Source organism: Pongo pygmaeus, chromosome 3 (genome assembly GCF_028885625.2).
Source record: "Pongo pygmaeus isolate AG05252 chromosome 3, NHGRI_mPonPyg2-v2.0_pri, whole genome shotgun sequence".
NCBI classification, from domain to species: Eukaryota; Metazoa; Chordata; class Mammalia; order Primates; family Hominidae; genus Pongo; species Pongo pygmaeus.
In genome coordinates this window covers 182034395-182060073 of record NC_072376.2, presented here as the reverse complement: position 1 = coordinate 182060073, position 25679 = coordinate 182034395, and the positions used below count along the sequence as shown (strand labels likewise).

General features: G+C 41.3%; 1 protein-coding gene across 7 annotated transcripts in view; it reads right to left on the bottom strand.

The window, feature by feature from the left end:
• Positions 1–25679, bottom strand: part of PALLD (palladin, cytoskeletal associated protein) — a 442141-nt gene that overhangs the window by 76326 nt on the left and 340136 nt on the right. The gene's annotated exons all lie outside the window — the stretch shown is intronic.

The window sequence follows — 25679 nt, the reverse complement described above, 5'->3', positions numbered from 1 at the left end:
AATACGTTTAAATAAAAGTCTTAATGCAAAAGTACAAAAATGATAGTCTACCGTCTTAAGACGCACAGACTATTTTTATATTTAGAGTAAGGTGAGGGGGATAGGGGTGAATCTAGATTGAATAGTGCCAGACAATGGGCAGAACGTGAGTCTTAAACACACATTATCTTTCTTCTAAGAAACTAGTATTGCTTCCTTCTTAAAGCCCACTCTGGATTTTTTTTTTTTTTTTTTTTTTTGAGACTGGGTCTCATTCTGTTGCCCTGGTTGGAGTGCAGTGGCACAATCACGGCTCACTGCAGCCTCGACCTCCCAGGCCCAAGTGATCCTTCCACCTTAGCCTCCCAAGTAGCTGGAACCACAGGTATGTGCCACCATGCCCAGCTAATTTTTTTACTTTTGTAGAGATGGGGTCTCCCTGTGTTGCCCAAGCTGGTCTCCAATTCCTAAGCTCAAGCGATTCTCCTGAGTTGGCCTCCCAAAGTGCTGGGATGACAGGCGTGAGCATTCTGGAAAGTTAATACAATCTTCTGAACCAAGGTATTATTATTAGTTATCTATCTTTTGACCCAGAAACCAGTATCTCAGAGAAACATGCCAAATTAAAGAGATTACAATGGATACTTTCTTCACACTCGAAATAAAAGGTAGCATCTTAATAAAAGTATTTATGCTTGATCAAACTTTATAAAAACAAGATGCCTGGAAAAATATCTTCAAGCCCATTTATGAGTGTATAACTTAAAGAAAAAATGTCCCCTGATGTACTAACTTTGTGTGGCTAAATATAGTTAGCAGCCCTCATGCTTCATAGCCCATTTTCCCCTGGAATTCAGCTAATATAAATAAAACAAATGAAGGGAACCTGGCCCCCCTCCATGAACATTACATCATTCTTCCTTATTAGGAAAACTTCTTCAAATCTGAAATTTTGCTCTAAATAATCAGAGTTTCTATTTCTCAATGAATAACAAGGCAGGGGGCTGCCCTCATCAGAAGTGTTGCTGTGTGGGGAGCAATGTGTGTGACGTACAGGCTCATTTCAACAGTGATGTTTCCAACAGTAGTAATAGTAACACCAGGGAAAGCATTAAGGTGCATTTAGGAAAGCGCATGTAATTCTCTCCAAGTTTTTGCTTTCTATATATTTTTGGATATATGCCTGTGTTATGGTAAACAGAAAGATGAGAAAGCAGAAATTCTTAGGTTCTTTTGTAATACTGGTTCTGACCAAAGATTTTTGTATCTGATTGATCTTAATTAACAGGATGATGCAGTGGTTAAAAATCTAAGGCAGATCTGCCACTGCGCCCTGAAACACACTTGAGTTTCCTCTTAAGTGATGTCTAATTTGTTAGACAACTTTAGGTTCTCTATTTTTGCTGTCAGCCGTCAGCATATTAACACGCTAGCTGATCTAGGCTTTTTGGTATGAAAGTTAAGATTTATGAAGTTAATGTGTACACGTAAAATAAAAATCAATTAAAACAAACGTCTTCTTTAAACATTACCTTTCCACGGATTTAAACAGGGCTGTTTATCAGTTTGCTAATTCTACCTGTTGTTTCACCTTTCTTTCTTCTTGATGTAAGGACTATTCTCATGAAAAAGAAGTAAAAAAGAGTTGGAAAAAACACTTCTAAATGTGAAGTCTACAATGGTGTTCATGAAGCTAGCACCATATCCTAAAACAAATAATTTATAAATAAATCCTGAGATGCAATGGAGCATTAGCGTAAGCAAACAATGAAGCCTTCTTACAGAGTGCTGCCTCTGGCAGGCAGTACATACCAGCCCACTCACCGAGTTCTCATTTTCCACTTTGGCTAGCTAACAAAATCAGAGTAGTCAATCACACTGTTCATGAAAACACGGAGGGCGAGGAATGGCCATAAAGAAGGGTTGTCGAGAGAAGGAAGACTGGTCTAGAAAATACGAGGATGGTTCCAACAGTTATAAGTTTATACTTCTAAATCTCTTCATTTCTGAACTTTTCTAACATTTATGTTTTCAAAAGAAAGAAAAACAAATATGCCTTGTGCTTTGTGCTCAGTTAATTGGACTGTTGGATGGTCCTCACTGTTTCCCATAAAGGACCCCTGCACTGGCAAATTGGGAAAGCATTTCTATTCAAGGACTCCAAGAACTTCCCAGTTCCAAAGGACCCTTCCATCTTCTAGTTTTATTCATATACTTCTTAACTGGTTTAGGAATGAAAGGTAATGCTGTACTTCTTAGCCATGTAGGCTCTGGAGTTAGACTGCCTGTGTTTAAAGTTTAGACTCTATTATTTACTGGTGGAGTTTCTCTGATCACTTAGTTTTTCTGAACCTGCTTCTTCATCTTTAAAATGGGGGTCATATATTTCTCAAAGGAAGATATAAAAGCAGCTGACAAACATGAAAAAATCCTCAGCATCACTAATCATCAGAGAAATGCAAACCAAAACCATGATGAGATACCATCTCACACCAGTCAGAATGGCTATTATTACAACGTCAAAAAACAACAGCTGCTGGCCAGGATGTGGAGAAAGGGGAGTGCTTATACACTGTTGGTGGGAATGTAAATTAGGCCACTGTGGAAAGCAGTTTGGAAATTTCTCAAAGAATTAAAATAGAACTACCATTAGACTCAGCAATCCCAGTACTGGGTATATACCTAAAGGAAAATAAATCATTCTACCAAAGAGCCCCACATGGTACATGTACACTCACCCATCATAGCACTGTTCACAAAAGCAAAGACGTGGAACCAACCTAGATGCCATCAATGGTGGACTGGATAAAGAAAATGTGGTACATACACACCATGGAATACTATACAGCTATAACAAAGAGCAAAATCATGTCTTTTGTAGCAACATGGATGCAGCTGGAGGCCATTATCCTAAGCAAATTAACGCAGGAACAGAAAACCAAATACCTCCTGATAAGTGGGAGCTAAACACTGTGTACACACGAACATGAAGATGGGAACGACAGACACTGGGTACTCCAAAAGTGGGGAGAGAAGGAGGTGGGGAGGGGCTGAAAAACTTCTTCTTGGGTACTGTGTGCACCACCTGGGTGAGAGGATCGATGGGAACCCAAACCTTAGCATCATGAATATACCCTTGCAACAAACCTGCCCATGTAACCAGTGAATCTAAAATAAACAAAATGGGGGTCATCACAGCACTTACCTCCTAGACTGTGAAGATGAAATGTGGTAGTACATGTAAAATATTTTGAGCGATGTTCAAGCATGCCTTCGATAAATGTGAGCTATTAGTATTCAGGATGGTCATGTAAATAATTCATTGTCCAAATGTGGGCCCTTTAATCTGGGACAAAGTCTGAACTATATAGAACTCTAGACAACTGGCAGATTGACTGTCCTGGGGAAAAGGGAACACGTAGCCATCCCATTCATATTACATAATGTCAAGGTCACACACTGCACAGACAGACTGACTTACCAAAATTAACAAAATTTGTGTATCACTGGGTACTAGAGTGTGTAAGAGATCAGATGGAATAAGAAAGCCTTAATTAAAAAATCATGAATTATAATTTAAAGCATTTAAGATAGACCTACCACTTACATGTTAATCACTCATTTTGCTGAACTTAGAACATTCCTTTTCAGGCCAGGCGAGGTGGCTCACGCCTGTAATCCCAGCACTCTGGGAGGCTGAGGCAGGTGGATCACGAGGTCAAGAGATCGAGACCATCCTGGCCAACATGGTGAAACCTTGTCTCTACTAAAAATACAAAAATCAGCTGGGTGTGATGGCATGCGCCTGTAATCCCAGCTACTTGGGAGGCTGAGGCAGGAGAATCGCTTGAACCCGGGAAGCGGAGCTTGCAGTGAGCCAAGATCACGCCACTGCATTCCAGCCTGGCAACAGAGTGAGACTCCATCTCAAAAAAAAAAAAAGAGAAAAGAAAAAAAGAAAAAAAAAAAAGAACATTCCTTCTCAGCATTATCCCAAATATATTGTAAAGTTAATTTAAATTATTTTTACAGTGTTTTCATCCTTCTTCGTGGCCTCTTTCCCACAAATATCAGGAAAACGGGAACTGATGAGGAGAGTAACGTTAAATAAAAAGGGAAGTACAAGTAATTTTATTGTTGTGCTCAGCACAGACGGACCCAATTACAGTCCCACAAGTACCTGGGTTGCTTCCCTCCTGACCTGGAGAACAGTCCCCTGGTACGCTGTCATTGTGGAAACAGAGAAAACACATCTGTTAAAAATGAGCTTTAGTGGAAAAAATTCAGCTGGCATTCTCTTTTCCTCTCTGTCGTCCTTTTTTAATAGCACTCTTATGTAAGGTCGTTACTATATATAGTAGAGAACAGGGAGCTGTGATTTGACCTGTACAGAGGCAGTCAGATGTGGGCCATTTCCTACCTTTGTGGGCCTAAAGGCAGCTGAACCTGCTGGACAGCAGGAGCAGTGGCACCTGGAACCCTTGCTCTTTGAGACCTCCGCACGGCTGCACTGCTGTTCTCTTCTTGCATCTTCAGCCTCCCACCTACAAAATCAGCACAAGGCCTACTTCTGATCTAACTCACTGGGGATGCCTGTGGAACCTCAGAGAACATCTGGGAAACATTTTTTTTTGGCTTTGTCAATACGCATTTTTCCTCTGTATATCCATCCAAGATTTATGCAAGAGCTAGAATTCTAACATTCCAGTCTAAGAAACCTAGACCGTCCTACCATCCCTGACCAGCTTGTCCAAGCAAGATAACTGCTTGTTTATTGTCTTTTTCTCTCACTACCAGTCTTTCTCAAGAGCAGAGTTCACATCTATTCTGTTCAACAATGTATTATCTTAGATACAGCATACCATCCATGAATGAATGAACGAATGAATGACTCCATGAGTAAACAGAGGCACTAGTAGCGAACATTTACTGAACACTTACCAGGTGACTCTAGACAAATTTAATCTTTTGTACCTCTGTTTTCTCATCTATGTAATGGGGTAATAATAGAACCCACAGAATAGGGCTGTTGCAGAGATTAAAAGAGAAGAGTGCTTAGTTGTTACTGGAATCCTCTCTTCCTCTTTAGTCAGTGGCACCATCCCTGATCCTGTTTCACAAGTCAGAACCGCAGGAGTCAGGCCTGCCTGTCCCCATCTGCCTCATCTCAACCATCACAAGTCCTGCCTTTCCCTCTCCTACACTTCTCCCACACACTGTTCTCTTCCATGCAGCCAGTTTCAAAACCCACATGGAATCCTCTGACTCTTGACTTCCCTGTCCCCAGTGGCTTTCGCTTGCTCTTGGGATCAACTCCAAATTCCTTCACCTGGCCCACCAGGCCTGGTTGCCCCCTGTAGCCTCTTCTTTTCTCCCTCCCACCCCCATTCTCAGAGTCTCAGCCCTTCCCTTCAATGTGCGATTCCTCCTGACTGCACACCTGTCTCTGTCTCCCATTTAGCCTTCAGATGTCAGGTCAAACATCACTTCCTGAGGCTCTTTCCTCAGGCCTCCAAACCACACGAGGTCTTTCAGTTTCCTGCCCTCAGAGGTTGTGGCACATTTTTTCGCAGCATCTGCCACACCAGCACTCCTTACATGTCTTTTATCTGGTCTCTAATAATTCCACGCACCCAGGCCCTTGAGGGTCTTTTCTAGCTTTGGTAAAATGCGAGCTGGGAGGCAGGATGCTGATAGAGGAGTGAGTAAAGGCTGCTCTAGAGAGCATCTGAGAGCTTCTGTGGACTTCCTCTAGAGGGACCATTGATCATCTGTAAAATAACCTGTATTTGACTTTTAAGGCCAAAATTTCTAAGGAAAAAAAATGTCTGTACACACATGGGAAAAGCTAGTAATTATGCTGGCTAAAAGAAAAAGTTACTCTGTGAGATGCTCATATATGAAGTCCTCTCAGATGTTGCTATCTCACTTCTCATTTTCCTATCAATAATTAGCTATGTGTGACTTTTCTCCCTTTACATTGCAATGTGGTTTCTTCTGTTTTTCCCAAATGGCTAAAATTATGAAAACTAATTTATTAGTCCTAAAAAGTAAACTTGACATTTTTTGTAAAGTTTGACAGTAAATAAAGAGTTAATATTACCAAAAACAACCGAGGCAGGGAAAAGGGCAATTCCAGTGCAAAGTCTACTACCCACTGATATCTGTCACACATAAAATATTCTAAACACAACATGTAGGTTTCTTGATATCCATACCCAGAAAGCATTAGAGGGAATTAAGAGAAATTGTACCCGATTAACTCATCGAAAAGCCCACAAAGCAGAATAAATCTAATTACCAGGGCTTAAGGCAAATAATACCTCTTGCAAAATAACCAAAAATTCAAGCTTAAAGAGCAACTACACTCTTGTAGGCACTACTAACTTTGGGGATGGTTCTTTCTTTTTAAGACAGGGTCTCACTCTGTTGCCCAGGCTGGAGTGTGCAGTGGTATAGTCACAGCTCACTGCAGCCTGGACTTCCTGGGCTCAAACAATCCTCCTGCCTCAGCCTCCCAAGTAGCTGGCACTACAGGTGTGAGTTACTGCACCCGGCTAATTTTTATAGAGATAGTCTAGCTATGTTGCTCAGGCTTTTGTTTTTTGTTTTTTTTTTTTCTTTTCTTTTCATTCTTTCTTTCCCAGGCCTCTCAGTGAATTTAACAAATACTGATTGAGCTTTTACTACGTGTTGGGTGCCAGAAATCTAGTAGTGATCAAAACAGGCACAGCACTTGCCTTCATGAAGCCACATGAAGCCAACAAGTACAGTGTGGCCTAAAACAGAAGAATGTTTAACTGCATGAAAGCAGGGTGCTTTGTATTGCTGGGTTTGGTGTATATTTCTTTGCTATCTAGTTTAATATATTGAGCTTTACATCTGTGCCAGCCTTGCATGTCCATATACCTTTGGCAGGCATTTCTAGTCAGGTGGCATGGGGCAAGGGGTGTGCTATATTTTAAGTCCCTCATTTCTCCAGCCTGTCCGGGTAGTGTCTACATCTCCAACTCACTCAGGAAGGCAGGAGACTTCCAGATTCACTCCACTGGTATCAAGAGTTAGGTTCTGGTGAGAGAGCTGGCAGAAGCTTCAGAGGACCTTGCGTCTTAGCTTCCTCTTTTTTTCTGTCCTTAACAGCAAGTTATTGCCTCCATTTTTCAGAAAATCTCAGCACATTTCCAGGAGACCTGAAATGTGGTGGACTGCTTCAACATTAGATTATTTTGGTAGACAGGGATAGTATTTAGTGTAATGTCACCTATATGCTTATCAAATAGGGGTAAGAGAGTCATAATTATTTTAATGTCTAATATTAATGGTTCTTTAATAAATTACTTATTAAAGTTCCAAGGTATAAGTCTTTTAATACAAACAGGTTTCAGCCAGGCGCGGTGGCTTATGCCTGTAATCCCAGCACTTTGGGAGGCCAAGGAGGGTGGATCACTTGAGGTCAGGAGTTCGAGACCAGCCTGGCCAGCATGGTGAAACCTCGTCTCTACTAAAAATACAAACATTAGCTGGGCGAGGTGGTGCTCGCCTGTAATCCCAGCTACTAGGGAGGCTGAAGCATGAGAATTGCTTGAACCCGGGAGGCGGAGGTTGCAGTGAGCTGAGATTGCACCATTGCGCTCCAGCCTGGGTGAAACAGCCAGACTCCGTCTCAAAAACAAAACAAAACAAAACAAAAAACAGGTTTGGAATGAATGCAAAAAATCTACAAGAGACTGGCCAGTTGTACTATTAAGTTATCAAACAGTTTTATCCTGCCTCTCTCTTCCATTTTATATATTTAAGTCACTTTTAATTTATGGGGGTATGGAGGAGAGACATACTCTGGAGATGGAGAAAATAAAGGTAAGCCAGACTGTGGGTCCACAGGCTCTGTGGCAGGGAATAAATGTTGGTGAAATTGGCAGGTTAGAGACACATGGGAGGAAGGGAAGAGGATGTAACTGAGACAAAGACAAGGGAGACTGTAGGAAGCTATGTGTGTGCTGCTAGCCTGGGAGACGGCACCCACTGACCTCCTCTGGCCTCTCAGTCACATTTGGGCCAGATTAATTCATTCAGCAAACTTCTTGCCTGCCCAGGTACTGAGCTAGGGTTCACGGACACATGCTAAGCAGCAGTAAAAAGTGCTTATTTTGTATAATATTCAGCTACTACTGAGCTAAAACTAGGAGAGCGTATTAGAAATGACAGACTTAGGCCGGGCGCAGTGGCTCATGCCTATAATTCCAGCATTTTGGGAGGCTGAGGTGGGCGGATCACCTGAGGTCAGGAGTTCAAGACAGCCTTACCAACATGGAGAAACCCCGTCTCTACTAAAAATACAAAAATTAGCCAGGTGTGGTGGTGCACGCCTGTAATCCTAGCTACTTGGGAGGCTGAGGCAGGAGAATAGCTTGAACCTGGGAGGTGGAGGTGGTGAGCCAAGATCGCACCATTGCACTCCAGCCTGGGCAACAAAAGTGAAACTCCATCTCAAAAAAAAAAGAAATGACAGACTTAGAAATTATATAAGTGAGAAAAGGAGACTGACTTTCCCTGCAGTGTACCGCATTTTTCCAGGCTTTTCAAACAGGTTTGCAATATGAACAATCGTTATCTTTTAGAGGACTTTTATGAGGGATTTTAGTAGTGCAGGCCTGGACATACCATATTAAAAACAAACCATTTTAGAGTCAGGGAAATGTTTCCCTCTTATCTTTTAAATTCTTGGTGGGGAGTAGGGGCTGAAGGGGGAGCATTCACTCCTTCCAGGAGCCAGGTTGCAGAAGAAAGCCCTCTTACACAGGAGCAGGAGGGCTGAGGCCTTGCGAGCTAACCCCACACTTGGTTCTGGCAGATCACTTACATTTCAGGACCTAGGCAAATGAAGTTTCCTGGCTATATGCTAAGACAAAACTTTTCTTGCTTAAAATCAGATCTTTCATTTTTTAGTATTGAGTACAAGGGAGGATTAAAGGAGTTTATTGCTTTAAAAATTAAAGAAATACACTGAAAAACTGGATAGGAGTTTATTCATTGTATTTTATGACACCAAAGATGAGCAAATGCATTCGTAAGTATACATAATAAATATAGCCTGGCATCTCTTTTAATGGAGGTAGATTGGGGGTGAGAAGAGGGAATGGGGAAGAGAAGCTGGGGGCCGGCTCTGAATTCTTTGTGAGCCCTCTGATGCAGCCAGCCACACATGGTATGAATCTCAATAGTGCCAGTTAGTTTTTCTCTCCAAGGGTCAGTATTTTTTGCTTTAAAAATGGGGATAATAATACCTGTAATGAGATTTCTTGTAAAGTTTAAGTGAGGTTATAATTGTAAAAGTCTAATGTCAAACCTGGCTACCAAGAATTCAAATTTCCTTTCACTTTCCATCAATAATGATAAAACGTGAATATTAAGCATGGTTTGGATTGAAAACCTTCTCAGGTCTCAAAGTCTAGTCGAGAATTCAATTCAGACTTTAAAAAGCAGACATTCAGTTCTCTCCAGATTTGTGAATGAATGCATTGTTACTACAGAAGTTTAAGTGCCAAAATATACACTGTCTCTTCCTTTCTCTTTTTTCTTCTGCAGCTAAGTCGGCCAGAGCATTCTAGAGATCACCTTAAAAACGCATCCCTCTTCTCCTACTGGAGTTTATACAATGACAAAAATCTGACCTGGCTTCTTCAAAAAGCAAACAACAAAACATCCAAACACTTAACATAACCCTGAGTCTTTAACAGAAAGCTGGTGCTTGCACCAGGGGCGTGCAGACGTCTGGAACGCGTTACAATCAACTCCCTAAGGGGCAGCTTATCTGTTCCTCTGATGCTATGGGTTTGCCAAGGAAAGTTAAAGACAAAAGTCAGCTATTGCAACCAGTTGGAATGTGAACATGTGTGAGAACTTGAAATACACTAAGACTAATTTATGTTCCGATGGGAGTGGCTCTCATGGTAAGGATTGAATCAGTATATCCTGCTTTAATGAAAAAAATTCTCCCAGCCTGCAGGAAGAGCTGCAAAATAACCCCCTCTCATCTTTACTGACTGTAATTAGTGCTCTCGTGTTGCATTTTAGGGAAAGTTCTTTTGTGTCTGCAGTGGACTTCGAAGTTAATCATACTACAAAACTGTAGAGAATGAACATCTTGAAATTATCTCTGAAATAAGAGCTCCAAGTAGCCTTTGAGATCGGTAAAGTTTAGAAATAAAGTATACTTACAAAGCTGCATCTTATTACGTTGCAAAAGACTGATTTAGGATCATTTATTCGGTGTGAAATACATTTTGCCAATGTAAGCCTTTCAACTGTTTAAGGCATAGAATACTAGTACATTCTACATTTAATGTTTGAATTCTACCAGTTTTAGAGCTCAGAACTCAAATTAGCATAGTTCTAAGTTTGACAATAACCCTCTTTTTGCTTTTAATAGTGTCTCCCTTCATGTACTGAGTGTGCCTACATTTTCCTCGAATTGTTTTCTCATCAGTGGTGGTGTGAGAAGCCTTCTTTTAGGAGAAAAAACACAGAACACCACCAAGTAGATCTGTGTCTAAGATGTCCCGTGCATTCGGCACACTCTCTGGGCTGACAGGCACTGAACAATGGCTCTTGCTCAATAGGCCTGGTTTCCAGTCACTGACAACAACGATTAGTACCTTCAATCTCTAAATTACACAAATTTACAGCTTTGATTTTTAGTCTTAGAAGCCATCAAGGACAGGCCCCAAGACAAAACAAAGTGGCTGGCTCCCATCTGCTGAGTAAGCAGAAGGGACAGTGGAGTTCCTCTCAGTTTGCTTCACTTTCACTTTGCCCAGGGGTGGGGTGGGGTGGGACGGGGTGGGGTGGGGTGGGACGGGGTGGGGTGGGGTGGGACGGGGTGGGGTGGGGTGGGACAGGGTGGGGTTGGGGTGGGACAGGGGTAGGGTTGCCGGAGGAGGCTAACTCAGTCCTCAGTCACCACCTGAGGGCCACTCTCCAGGAACTTAGCACCCCCTGGGCTCAGTTTTCTTAGAGGTTAAATGAGTAGATTAGGCTAAATTCTGGCTCTAAAATTGAGTTAACTATTACAGGGAAGTGAAAAATAATTCTGAATAATACTGATTGGGAAATAGAGTGTCAGAATTAGTTCTACAGCTAATTAGCTCTCTCTTAATATGCCTGGGACTTAGTTTCTTCCTTTTTTTTCCTTTTTTACAAAAGGAATATTCATTGTGAGAAATTAAAGTATCAGAAAGTATAAATATAAAAGAGTATAACTGGATTGTTTGTAATACAAAGGATAAGTGCTTGAGGTGATGGATACCCCATTTACCCTGATGTGATTATTACGCATTGCATGTCCATATCCAAATAGCTCATAAATATACACACCTACTATGTACCTTCAAAAATTAAAGATAAAATATTAATTAAAAAATAAAGTGAAAGTAATATGATAATAAAGTAAATGTAAAGAATTTCCCACATAACTACCAATCCTTATACAATTCCACTCCACAAGGCAAAACACCGATAATATCTTGGTGCCATCTTTCCAAAACCTTTACTATACAAATATAAATACTTACAACACCCATATGTTTACATGTTTGGGTTTTTGTTCACAAAAGTTGGATCAAGCATATGCACATTCTCCCTCAGTGATCTTGTATCTTTCAACGACGTATCATGGGTATCCTTCCATGTTGGTACATGAAGGTTTATTTCATGCTTTCGAATGGCCTCATAGTATTCCATAGTATAAACCATTCTTTATTAATGATAGACATGCTCTCTTCAAGTACTCATTAGTGCAAATAGTGTAGCAATAAAGCTTCCTGTACAACTAACTTGTATTGTATACTTGTTTTGAGTTTTCTGTGGCAAACATGTCTAGAAATGAGATTATTGGGTCAAAGTATATGTGAATTTGACATTTTAATGGGTATAAATTGCCCTCAAAAAAGTTCTTAGGACTTTATCTGAAAACAGAGGGAAGAATAGATGATCCTTTTCTTTTTTCAACTGAGCTTCCAATTCAATTAAGAAGCCTTAAAACCTGGAATGGCAGATAGGAGCAGCTTGGAATTCCAGTCCCCTTTCAACCAGTCCACTAATTTCAGGTCTTTTTTTTTTTTTTTTTTTTTTAAGCAAGTATCAAAATTCTGTTTTGCTTTGGTCTTAATATTGTCAAATTAACATTTTTTCACGGTAGTATTGCTAACCATAAGTGAATTGCTTATTTCTAGTAGTGGGTAAGAAATGGATGTCCTGGTACCCGCTGGATGCCATGGACATGTACCCAGTGATGGTGATGCTGACACCACCAGTGTAGGCACCATACAGACACTTTGAGAGCCTCAGCTTTTCAGAAAGCCCTTTAATTCTTTGGAATAAGGCTGCAGTTAGAGGACTCTTATCTTCCTCTGGGTAGACTGTGATTTACATGTATTTGAATGGTAATCAGTCACCTTTCTGTTACATCTCACTACCATGACGTGCAGGCTCTTTAACAGGTCACCTGTAAAGAGGAAACTGCAAAATTCCACATGGGCTTCCTGGAGTTCCTCTTACAGACCATACCTACTCTCCTCGCATAACGGGTGTTTAAAATTCATTTAAGGCAACTGCAAATAATTCCATGCCGTTCTCATCTTATAAAAGGAACTCTTTGTGGATCAGATGTTATTAGTGTTGAAATTGATTCCTTATATATTATTTAAGGTCTTAGGTCTACAATAATCACCAAGTATCTATAGCTGCTTAAATTACCCATATCAAACGGGCATATTTAACTTTCAGTTGTCCACATTATAAAAGGAAACATGAGAAAACTTGAGACTTCCCCTTGACTGTATGTAGTGGATCTATATAGTACTTCCAATCTATTTTCTGTTCTAGATCTTTTATGTAAGAATGAAAATAGTAAAGCGTGCAGTGGGCGTAGGGTTGAGCAAATGGACAAGTTGATATTTGTACATGCATGGTTGAATGCATATTAGAGAAGAGGACTTGGTAATGAAATGACATTCAGTTAAGGGACAGAAGAGTAGCAAAAAGAGGTATCCTAGAACAGCTACTTGCCATCTCAGATTATTGCAAGAGGAAGCCTCACTGATTGAGACCACATTAATTTGAAATCTGTGATACCTCTGAGATTTTCACTAACAACTAAAAAGGGGGCTTGTCAAATAAATCAGTAGTATAACAATTGGCAAAAGTGCTGCTTAAGACAAACGACTTTCAAGCCCTTGGGAAGCATTCATTACACTACTATTTAAAACCGTGGCTTTACTTCCCACCGGTACTTTCTTAGTCTTGACTAGCTGAGTTCTTTGTATGAATAAATCTTCCTTTTTACAAAACGTTTTATGATTTAGGAGTCTCTTAAACTCTAACAACCTGTCTCGTGAGTACAGTTGTCCCTCAGTATTTGAGGGGGACTGGTTCCAGGAACCCTTTGGATACCAGAATCCACAGATGCTCAAGTCCCTGATAAAAAAAATGTCCTAGCATTTGCACATAACCTACATACATCCTCCCGTATATTTTAAGTCATCTCTAGATTACTTATAATACCTAATGGAAAGGCTACATAAATAGCTGTCATGCTATATTGCTTTTTTCCTTGTATTATTTCTATTGTTTTATTACTGTTTTTGTTTTGTTTTTCCAAATATTTTTGATCTGTAGTTGGTTAAATCCATGAATGTGGAACCCAGGGATCCAGAGGGCCAACTATTATCTAAGACAGATGATGCTATTGGAAAAGAAAGGTGTTAGTAAGGGTCCTAAAATTCCTTAAAGGATCTAGAACAATTTCTCCAATGATATAGACAGGTAGGAAATATTTTGATCAGTTTATGACTGTATCCTTTGATAGCACATTTTCATGTTTTCCATGGCACTTTGGGTGTGGAAAGCAAGGCCTTCCACAGCTGGTAAAGCCTCCCTCACCTCCTGCGCTCTGGTGCCTCTCCGGCCACACCAGTCACTTGCCATCCTCCAGACACACAGCCCTCCCCCTCCAGCTTCTCTACCCAGCTTCAGCCTTCTACCAAACTCTCCATTCTCAGCTCTTGGTTCTCTCCTGAAGCTTCTCCTTACTGCCCCAGGCAGAGCTGGTCAGTCCCTCCTCAGAGGACACTGAATCTGTTTCACCCACAGAACTAATCAATTCATTCTGCATCTGGGCCCCTCCCTTCCAAGCCTAACCCATGATGGCCTGGTCAATGTCCTACTTACTCAGGGGAATGCTGAGCACAGGACAAACTCAGTACATGTTTGCTGAATAAATGATACTGGATGTGTCTGCTAGCTTTTTAAAGCATTTGGAAAGACTTTCAAGTATGTCTTAATAACTTTTTAATATTTAGAGTTCATCCTTTATTAGGAAGTTGGCAGAGAAGATACACTGTGGGATGCCATAGTCCAATTTCCTGTTGCACAACTTTTTTTTCCAACCTCATATATTCTAATAAATCTCAGATAAAATTAGAATACCACAGAAATCACAGGGTCTTGCGCTGATGGCACAGTTTTTGAGGAGCGACTGGGACTTGGAGAGAGAAAAGTTCAGTGTTAGAAAAACTCTGAGCTGCTCAACCATTCTGAAATCCACAAATTCTTGAAATTCTCAAGGCTTGTGGGGTTCCCCACTTCTCTCTTCTGTGTGCGTATATGTGTATTAACAAGGATAAACAATGATCTCACAAAACTGTTGAGAATTAATACAGAATGTAGATAAAACACTTTGTAAATAACCAGCATCACTGAATATGTATTGACTAAATGGATAAAGCAGTTCACTTGGACTTGGGTAGAAAAAGGCCAGTGAAGTGTAGTCTTTATTTCTAGGCACACTCAATCATGGTTTTTAATTTTTTACAGGTTATTTAGTTTTCTAGAAAAATTGCACCCAAATAAAAACAAACAAAAAAACTGTCAAAGCTCTTTGATTTGCACAACCAGATACGTGACTTTCCTCCTAAGTAGGGATTCACAGTAGATAGACAGCCTAACAGCATCCTTGTTAACGCACGAGGAAAGGACACCCACATCTTCCTTCTCTAGTTTGCTAAAATTCAAGGTTACCGACTCCTTTTCACTTTCACTAAAGTTCTTAGTAGATGTGCTATAAAGCTGTAATTACTCCTGAGGCACCCATGAATAAGAGAGGTGCCCAGGCTTTGGCGAGGTGTGGTAACTTTGGCAGGGAAGTTCAATTTCCGTAACATTGTTTCCAGCCCAGGAAATGTCTCAGGTGGCTTGGTATGGGTGAGCTGCTGCCAGTTTTTCGGGCATGGGCTTGCCACCCTTGGCTGACATCATTTGATTGGATTCTTTACTCTGCTTGCCCCACAGAAGCCTTTGCATTCAATTAGTCTCCATTTTCTCAAATACCCCATGCGATCACCACCACGTCTGTGTCTCCAAAAAGCCTAATATGGAAAGCCTGTAATTCATGTGTGGACTCTCCTTGCCTATGAAAATAGCAACAGCAATTACTACTGTGCAAATCAAAACTACAATTGGAAAACTTTCTGATTGTAGCATCATTATTACCTGGAATAATGGGCTACAACTATGACTGCGGCATTAAATCAATAGAATGCTGATACTACGTATGTGCTACACTGAATTCGTTTATCCTGATGTCCAAGAACTATCTGAAATCATTAAATGTCAAAGGTAAATTTAAAATACTCCTTTTAAACTAGATAAACTTTCCTAACTTGAGCTAAACAAAGAAGATAAGCTGCTGACCAGGTGGAGCCTGTGGTTTTGCAAGCCAAACTTTCTTCTGTTCCCCTGGTCTAGAGGTTGTACCAATTCATTAATCATCCCATGTTTCCCAAATTAGAGTATATCCAATGGGTATTGTCTCCTGAAATATAAACTAGCATAAATTTTCCAAAAGGTTTGCAGGGAAGTCTTTCATGTTCTGTGGCCCACCAATGGCAAACGTTCCTGCATTTAGAATTCCTTTCTGGCAAAACCTCAGTAATTATGCTTAACAGCTGGTTAGGTCAGGTGGCACTACGTATTTCCCTGGCCTTCGTATACTATGACATATACACAACTACACATTTGTGGGACCACCGTCTATCATCATTTTTTGGGTAACGAGCACTTGGGATTTTTGAGAAGCTTTTATTTCTAATATAGTTTTACTGATTATTTACAGGCTTATAATTTGAACTAGAATGTGGCACTTACTGATGTCTGAGATTCATCTTTTTATTTCTCCAAAACCGGGGAATCATATTCCATAAAGTCATCAACTTAAATGTTTTTACCAAATACTCCATGAGAGCACGGAGAGAAGACGGAGCAGACAGAGAGAACTGGATAGGAATGCCTTTTAAGTACCTCCTTACACGGCAGGGACAGCAAGGCTGAGAAGTAGCACTCCTCTCCTCTAGTCTTTTTGCTTTAAGAGAAGACTCAAGGCAATGTAGGTTGTCTGGGGAAAGGCAGCTGGCTGTGGATGGCCTGAATGAGAGCTACCAGCCCATCAGAAGATAGACTTGGAGTGACAGCCATTTTCTCTGCCAGTTCAGAAAATAAAATAAAGTATCACAAAGCAAGAGGCCTGCAAGTCCCAGACACATTTCTGCACTGGACTCCGTCATTAACTCATGATATCTACACCAGGATGCAGATTTCTGGATGGTCAAGGAAAACACCAGGTGTCTGTTAAGCTTGCCAGAAGATGATCCATATGTTCAGTCAGATCCTGTGGTTTCATAAGAGTTTCACCTTTAATCAGACTGCTGTGAGCTGGAATGTCATGTTTTCCCGATTTGTAATTTCAATTGAATGCCCATCACCAATAACATTGAAATTGTTTTTCTTTTTTTTTTTTTTTAACTTTAAAGAATGTAGCAGAAGGGATGCTGTATCTGAAACCAAACCTAAAAGCACCGTGAATGAAGGAGGAGCAGATTACCTTAAGGTCAGAAGAAAATCCAAAAGCCACATATAAAGAGGGGAATCAGACCCACAATTCATAGCAGAGCAACTGCACAACCAAACTTTGTTTCAAGATATTCAGTCTTCATCACATTCCTTGCTAACTCTTCAAACGACAGTATTAACAGTGGAGCTGGATTACTCTGTAAATGCTACATACTTGCTTTATTTTTCACATAATAAACCAATAATTGTTGGACTACATAGGATAGGAAATCTTTCACTATCAGAGTAATTCTGAAATACATGCTGAGAGATTTCAGTAGACTGCTATGGTGACAGGAAACAATGGGAGCCAAATGACATTGGGCAAACATTCAGGAGTCCAAGGTGATTATTCTTTCATTTTCAGATTTGCATTTAACTTAATAAGTAGACAAAATCAAAATAAACACATAGGAAAACTGAGCTCCAAGCAGAGTCGTAGAGGCTACATGGAGCTTACCCAGGAGCTCAGACATTATAGAGCCACAAAAGGAGCAGACAGAGAGTGGTCAGATGGCGCCTAGAACACAGTGACTGTCACTCCGTGGCTGAGGTGTCTAGTCAACCCCACTGCTGCATTTTCTCCTCAACTGCCAGCCCAGGGCAGCTGGCTAAGTTGTAGAAACTGCCACTGTGCGGTGCCCTCAGTAACCAAACCGCACTTTTCCACTGGAATTGCTTTCCCAAATAAACTGGTCTTCAGGATTTTTAAGCATTTACCCTTAAAAACTTTCCTCCTGAACATGTAGTCAGTGTTCTCAATTTGACTTTGCCAGATTTGCCATCTGTGCTTAAGCTTTTGGAAAATTCTGCAGTTGCCCTTGATGCACATTTTCAAGTGGTAACATCACTCCGCATCTCAAAGGATGCTTGCTGTGCTGAAAAGAAAAACACAGTTGGCCTCAGGAGATCCAGGTCCAACAACTCACCTTGGGAAAGTCCCAACTTTTATACACATTAATTCTTAAAAATTTGGATAGTGGGCCGGGTGCAGAGGCTCACACCTGTAATCTCAGCACTTTGGGAGGCTGAGGCAGGAGGATCATGAGGTCAGGAGTTCGAGACTGGCCTGACCAACATGGTGAAACTCCATCTCTACTAAAAATACAAAAATTAGCCAGGCGTGGTGGCGTGCACCTGTAATCCCAGCTACTCAGGAGGCTGAGGCAGAAGAATTGCTTGAACCTGGGAGACAGAGGTTGCAGTGAGCCAAGATTACGCCAATGCACTCCAGCCTGGGAAACAGCGAAACTTGGTCTCAAAAAATAAATAAATAAAATAAATCAATAAATAAATCAATAAATCTGTACAGTGGAGGTGAGGTTATCTACCCTACCCAACTCTCCTACTAAACAGCAGCAAATGTCCTGGTAATTTTTAATGAATGGAACTTGACCCTCCCATATAGCACTGCCTTTCACATATCTCAACCTTGATATGCTTTGATGAATCTAAATTTAGGCTTTAAAAAATCTCTCAATATAAAATCATTCCAAATAACTTTTTTAGGTGAGCTGTCAGACTATGCTGTTCATTTGTACCCTGAGTCAAAGAAGTTGATCTGGGTAAAGGTCTGGCAGCTTCACACCTCTGGTCGTTTCACTAAGCATCCACCACGCTGCTGAGTAGCTCTGGAAAAGCGGGAGATGAACTGATATTACAAGGGTATACTTTTCTAGGTTTGCAAACGGACAACTCTTGGTGGTTGTGTATAAAGAAGGGCCAAGGCATCATGAACTTGGACAGCTGCCTTCTTAGCCCTAGCTGATTTTTTCTGCCCTTCAAAGACATTTGCAAGTTCTTGTATATCACTCTCTCTTGCAAATTAAAGCTTCTCCCTGGAGAGGCGAGCTCCTTATCTCTTGTTCCTGGGTATCTTACAGTCACTTGCCAGGACAGATTTATAGTTGCTGGTGTGGACAGTATGTACTCAAACGTTCTCTGTTACATAACAAAATGGTGCAATGTGAGAGAAGTATGGAATACATTTGGATTCATTTTGTCTCTTAATAGAGCCAAAAATAGATTTTAAAAAAAAATCTACATCTTCCCCACAAATACATCCATTTATAGTTATGAAGACAAATAGAAAATGAGGCTTTACCAAGAAAAACCACAAGTTTTTCTAACTCTAGTTTTGAATCAATCTATTTGTGGTTTCACTGGAATACACTTTATTTACTTCAATATTCTGTCCCTGGGCAGATTTTGCAGACTATAGCAGAGCCTAGTCAAATGACAGGATCTTTAGTCAACCTGGAAACACGGAGAGCCCAATTTTCTTAGTTTATGCTCTCTTTGGGGGCAAAGTCATCCTCGCCCAAGGCTTTAATTACCATCTGTGGTGATAATTCCCAAATCATGGTCTCCCACTCAGATCTCCTCCCAGAATGGCAGCCTAGGTATATAATTGTGTCCTGGACATCTCCACTTGGAATGTTCAAAACTAAACTCTCGTCCTTACCTCTGTAAACGGCGGCTCCATCTACCCAGGGTCTGGCAGAGCCCTAGGAGTAACCTCTGATGCAACCCCCTCCCTCACCCCTCTCATCCCCCCTCCCTCACCCCTCCCATTCCTCCTCCCTCACCCCTCCCAGCCCACCAACACCACGTGTAGTCAATTCTGTCTCCTGACTAGCCTTGGAATCCACCTGCTTCATCAGTTCCTTTGCCACTCTCTCAGCTGAGATCACCAATATCTAGTTCTTGTGTTATTCTAACCGCAAGTGGTTTTCCCGTTTCCCACTGACTACCTACAGAGCGCCAACAGTGTGCCAGGCAAGGAGGAGTCATGAAACAGACATAGAAGGCTTCTTCACTGCCCCCAACAGGGGCACCATCTGGTGGGAATGAGGCTTGACTTAGGTAGTCCCAAGAGAATACTACAAAAGCGTATACAATTAAGAATTTTTAGCCAGTTGTGGTGGCTCACGCCTGTAATGCCAGCACTTTGGGAGGCTGAGGAGGGTGGATCACTTGAGCTCAAGAGTTCAAGACCAGCCTGAGCAACATGGCAAGACCTCATCTCTATTAAAAATACAAAAAATTAGCTGGGCATGGTGGCGTATGCCTGTAGTCCCAGCTATTTGGGAGGCTGAGGTGGGAGGATCACTTGAGCCCAGGAAGTCAGGGCTGCATCGAGCCATGATCATGCCACTGCACTCCAGCCTGGGTGAAGGTAGTGAGTCCATGTCTCAAACAAAAAAAATTATTTCTTAGTCTAAAACTTAATCCGTTATGGGAATGAGATTAACTCAATGAAGTAATTAACAGTAATTGCTATACAAGTGCTGTTTTGGGAACTATGAACATCACAGCATTTCAGAAAAGGGAGAGAACAATGTGACAGTTAGGATGGAAAAGTTTAAATGAAATTTCTGGACAAGTGTGTAGGTTTCCTATAGCAGTCACTCAATAGGAATTAACCATACACGTAGTAAGTGCAGGACTCTGCTCCAAGTAAATGACACAGCGGAAAAAAAAAAAAAAAAAAAAAAAAAGGAGTTAGAAGATAATCTCTCTCCTCAAGAAGTGAACTAGAGAATTCTGATCTCCAATATACTGTGGAAGGACGTTAAGAGTCAGAATTTGACCATGGGCAGATCCTGAATGCACCAGCTAAATTCAGGCTCCCTTTCTGCCAGGTGACTGTTTCACATCTCTCTCCTCAAACTGCACCCCCGGCCCCACACTCCCTCCCTGACCCTCGCTCCCCACTGATGACCACACTCCCCATTCCACTAAGAAAACAGAAGCAACACAGAACTTCCACGAGCTTCCATTGCTCCTTCCACCCAGCCCTAATCTGTGCCCCCAGATTCCGCCTGTTTTCCGGGGCTATAGGAGAATCAGCTGTGCACTCTTGGCTAAGGTCAAGCCCTCTGCTTGTGCACAAAACCCCAGCCGCTCTAGGACATCCCTCCAACAACTGTCCTCATCTTTTCTGACCTTGGGATAGAAAAGGTCAAGCCCTTCACCAGTCATTCTTGGATACCTCCCCAGTCACTTGCTGCAGTATAAGCAGTGACTGATGAGGGTGACATGTACTCAACATTTGGTGTTACAACATAAATGGGTTGCTGCGAGAAACAATAGCGTGTGTACTCTTGGACTGATTTTGTTATCTCACAGCTGTCCTTTGGCCCGTATTCTCCACTTGCCTGAACTGCAACCCCAGCCTGGCATTCCTCATGCTCCCTAGATCTATTTTACCACATAGCACATAACTCTATCTGAGGTACTAGCTATTTAGTTTGTTTTGCTTACTGTTCGTCTCTTTCCACTGGCACACAAGCTCCACGAGGGCAAGGATTTTGGCATATTTGTCCATTTCATTCACTGCTTTACTCCCAGAGTCTAACACAGAGCCTGGGCCACAGGACTTGCTCCAAAAATATTTGTTGAATTAATGAGGTCCCAGACTTGCCATTTCTGACCTGTGTGATCTTGATAAATTACTTACCCTCTTAAAATCTCACTTTCATCATTTTTAAGATGGGAGTGCTGATAGTACTCACTACATGGGATTGTGGTGAGGATTAAATGACATAAAATGTGTTCAACATTTTAGCACATTTTCTGGTTTGAAGTACTCAACAAACGGTATCTATTCTATGATTAATTCGAATCTTATATCCATTAGCATCCAGGTTTACCTTGAGTCTATTCAGCTACCGATAGGTGCTGGTTTGGACATTCAGTAGACTGGCATGAAAAAGAAAAATAAGATGTCTACATATGTGCTTTCCTTCTATTACTGAAGACTATTTAAAATCTAACCTTCACTTAAAAAATACTGAACATACAACTAAGTAACATTAATGTCTAGGTCTAGGTTACTAAGTTCTCAGAAAAAATGATGTTTCGTAAGGAAATGATGTCGGTCAGCCTGCAGCTCATGTTGATAAGCCATTTAAAATTGGTCCCGTAGGTGATGACATCTAGACCTCACTTCTTCCGCTACCTGTGTCCTCTTCCCCCTCTTCTCTTTCCTCTCTGTTGTCACAAAGCCAGCTACTGCCAGGATCCCCCCTCCCCATCGCTCTGCAGTCCAGGGTGGGGTCTCTGTTAGCATAAGGAAACGTGAAAGGAAATGTATCTCTGTGTACCTTTATTTTCCCTCCAGGGCTTAAATGGAAAAAGAGAGAAGGTGGAGTCCCTTTTGCCATTGTAACTGGAATTAAAAACCTTCAAAAACTCAAGTTGGAGCTCTGAGTGCACTTTCCCACAAAAACCATGTTATATATAGTGGTTTGGTTCTATGGTACTATTAATAAGACAGAATACTTCAGCTATGATTTCTGGGCTGGCCTGGGAAACCACTAAATGTGACATAGTTTCAGTGAAAAAAGTGTGTTCAGGGTTCCCAGCAATGAGTTTTACAAACCCACAATCAGAACACAACCCATCTGAAAGCTGAGGGCCGCCTACTTTGCAGGTTTGACAGCCTTGCGAAGGCATCCGAATGTCATAGATGTCAACACCAAGCTTAAGAGTCTCCTGCGTGGCGCTCCAGCAGTACTTCATTTCTGTTTGACTGATCCCCGTTCTCTAATGTGGCGGGCCTACCTCACACCATTTTGTGAGAACTGAAGCACCTGGTTAGCAATAACTATTCAACAAAGGTTAGCTCTCTTCTCTCCCCTTCATTGGTGAAATTTCAGTGTCTGTATTTTTTACTTGGTTTCGTGCATTTTCTTATGAATCTATTTTTAACACTTCTATATGAAAAAAATACAAAGCTTTTGCCAGTAGAAACCAGAAAACGGTTATTGCTCATTTCTTCTGGCTGACACACCTTGTCTGCAAATGGCAGCTTCTCCCGCAGCAGGAAATCTTTTCCATCAAATAAGCCATTACGCCTTCCAACAGTCTCTGCCAAAGTGAAAATCACCATCTTCGCTTACCATAGCGGCGGAGCTTTGGCAGTTGGGCTAACGCGCATCGAGCAGGGAGACTCGGCACTGACATTAGCTAACCATCCCACATTTCCATCTTGTTTCCTCGTAGTCATTATCCAAAATACACAAGGAAGAGAGGCTCACCTAACTGGAGTGGCTTATGTTACCAATTACGGTCAACCCTAAAGCACATAACCAGTAAGGCAGCTAACACTGACTGAGCAGGAAGAAATCTGTGCCCTAAGTAATCCATGGAGTTAGGCAGAGAACTGTACCTGCCACCAGTTTCAAAATGCTCTTTCTCCTTCCCTGACACCTCAGGCTCTCCTTATTTCATTTTATCTCCATGTCTTTTCTACAAGAATGGGCCACTGTTTTCTATTCATTAAAACTCTTCGAGCCAGGCACAGTGGCTCACACCTGTAATCCAAGCTACTCAGGAGGCTGAGGCACAAGAATCGCTTGAACCTGGGAGGCAGAGGCTGCAGTGAGCCCAGATCACGCCACTGCACTCCAGCCTGGGTGACAGAGCGAAACTGTCTCAGAAAAACAACAAAACAAACATGTTCTTTGGATGAAACATTTCTCATCTACCATCTCTAATTCTTTATCCTCTCTTAAAATTTGATAACAGAGCTTCCCTGTTTTTTTAAAAAAATCCCTTAAATTAGTGCAATCTCAAAGAGATCTAGGGCTAAACACCTGGGAGACCAAACTAAGAAGAAATGAGTGTCTCAATTTCCTCTCTGTATGGCCCTGGAACAAATCCTCACCTTCTCTGCATCTTTCTCTCAAATCTGGTCGAGTACCATTTCTTGTATGGTGTCTCAAAAGAACATTGCTAGAATAAGCCAATACGTATATAGTACCAGGAGCACTTTCAAAGAACACTTTAGTGCTCTTTTAATGTATTATTTTAAAAAAGTATATGGTTAGTGTCTATTTTCCCCATTTACTTGAAGATTATTTGCAAGATACTGAATGGGAGGCAATTTTTGAAGTGTAGTGAATTGTGATTACTCAGTGTTTATCTGGATCTCTTGAAGTAAGTGCTGAAAAAGTGCCATACGTTTTGATACAAAATTGTTGAAGTGGAAAATATACACAAAAGAAAATGTCGAATACACCTTTTTATAGTTCCCAATGATTGTGAAAGAAATCTGGAAAGGGGGGAAACCAACAATTGTTTGGAGAATTAAGAACCGTTGGAACACGCTAATAATTTCCCCTTGAAATAATGACTTTAGCACCTTGAGCAGTATGAACTCCATCAACATTGCCAGGGAATGCTTTATATGTTTCAGGAATAATTAGTTGCTTCAAATATAACAGAGTCAAATGTTTACTGTAACCTAGGGAAAGTAATATTTTGGAAAAATGCAAAAATGCAACTACCCTCAAAGGTAGTCCAAATAATATAGTTCATGAGCAAAAAGGTTTAAAGGCTTAAGACAATAGAGTAAAATTCTGAAGATCAAGTACAATGCAAGGTGGTGACGTTTAATTTTTTTTAATTTTTTTATTTTTAGACGGAGTCTCGCTCTGACACCCAGGCTGGAGTGCAGTGGTGTAATCTTGGCTCACTGCAACCTCCACCTGCTGGGTTCAAGTGATTCTCCTGCCTCAGCCTCCTGAGTAGCTGGGGTTATAGGCACACACCACCACGCCCGGCTAATTTTTGTATTTTTAGTAGAGACGGGGTTTAACCATGTTGGTCAGGCTGGTCTCAAACTCCTGACCTCGTGATCTGCCCACCTCGGCCTCCCAAAGTGCTGGGATTACAGGTGTAAGCCGCTATGCCCGGCCTATTGTTACCTTTAAAAATATTAAAAGTCAACTAAAAACTATCTAGACCTCATAAGGGTCTACTAAAGCGACACTAAGGCTACTATGAGTAGGACACCTGTTTATTGTTTACTAAGTCAATGGTCCTCACCTGGGACAGACTGGGCCGTTAGTTATTCCATTATTTAAAGCAGGTGAGCTACCGCACCATCCCAGCTATCAGAATTTTATGATTCATGAATTCCAACAATCACAATAAAAATAAAGCTGCATTATTTCCAACCATCCCCCATGCTCCTCACACAGGGCACCAAGTTTTCACATAGCCAGAGATGGTTTGGATGTTGGCATATTTTGCTACTTGCTGTACATGCCCAGTTTCTTAATGGATGCGGTCACTGGGAAACCAACCCCACTCCTTTTTCTAACGACAAAGTACAAGAATCAGTAAAAAAAAATAAGTAAAGCTTAGGGATTAGGGGAAAAACTGTTTATTATCTAGCTCTTGTCTATCTCATATGTTTATGGTTCAAGGATGTGCTATTAACTGCCTCTCTCAAGTTATAAATCTTACACTCACACAAAGGCATAGGGGTACATTAGCTTCAAACTATCTCCTATATCCATGGATCTAAACAGACATGGGGAAAATCAAATTAACTCAAACCTCTTATCTAAATCAAAGTCTGCCAAGTCCTAAGGGGGAAAAAAAAATTGTTTTGGGGGAATGAAAAAAAAAATAGCAAGAAAGATGCTGTCTTTCTAGAAGCAACCCAAACCCAAATCCCTGGACAATTCTCTGGCTATCTCTTCCTTAGGTAGTGGGAGTTAAGGAGACAGTCCTGACAGGAGCCTGCATAACACAAATCAAGAAATTATCCTCACAGCCAAGGCTGGTGACACCATTCCTTAACCTGGCGGAGGGGAGCTTTTCAAGGCTTATGAACCAGGATCATATTATTCCGTGTCTCTGAAACTTGGGTCGGTCCCTCTGTCCTTTTCTCGTGCTAGTTTCTCTGTAATTACGCATCAAAATGTAGATCCAGTCATCTTGGGCTCCTAGAGACTCCCAGG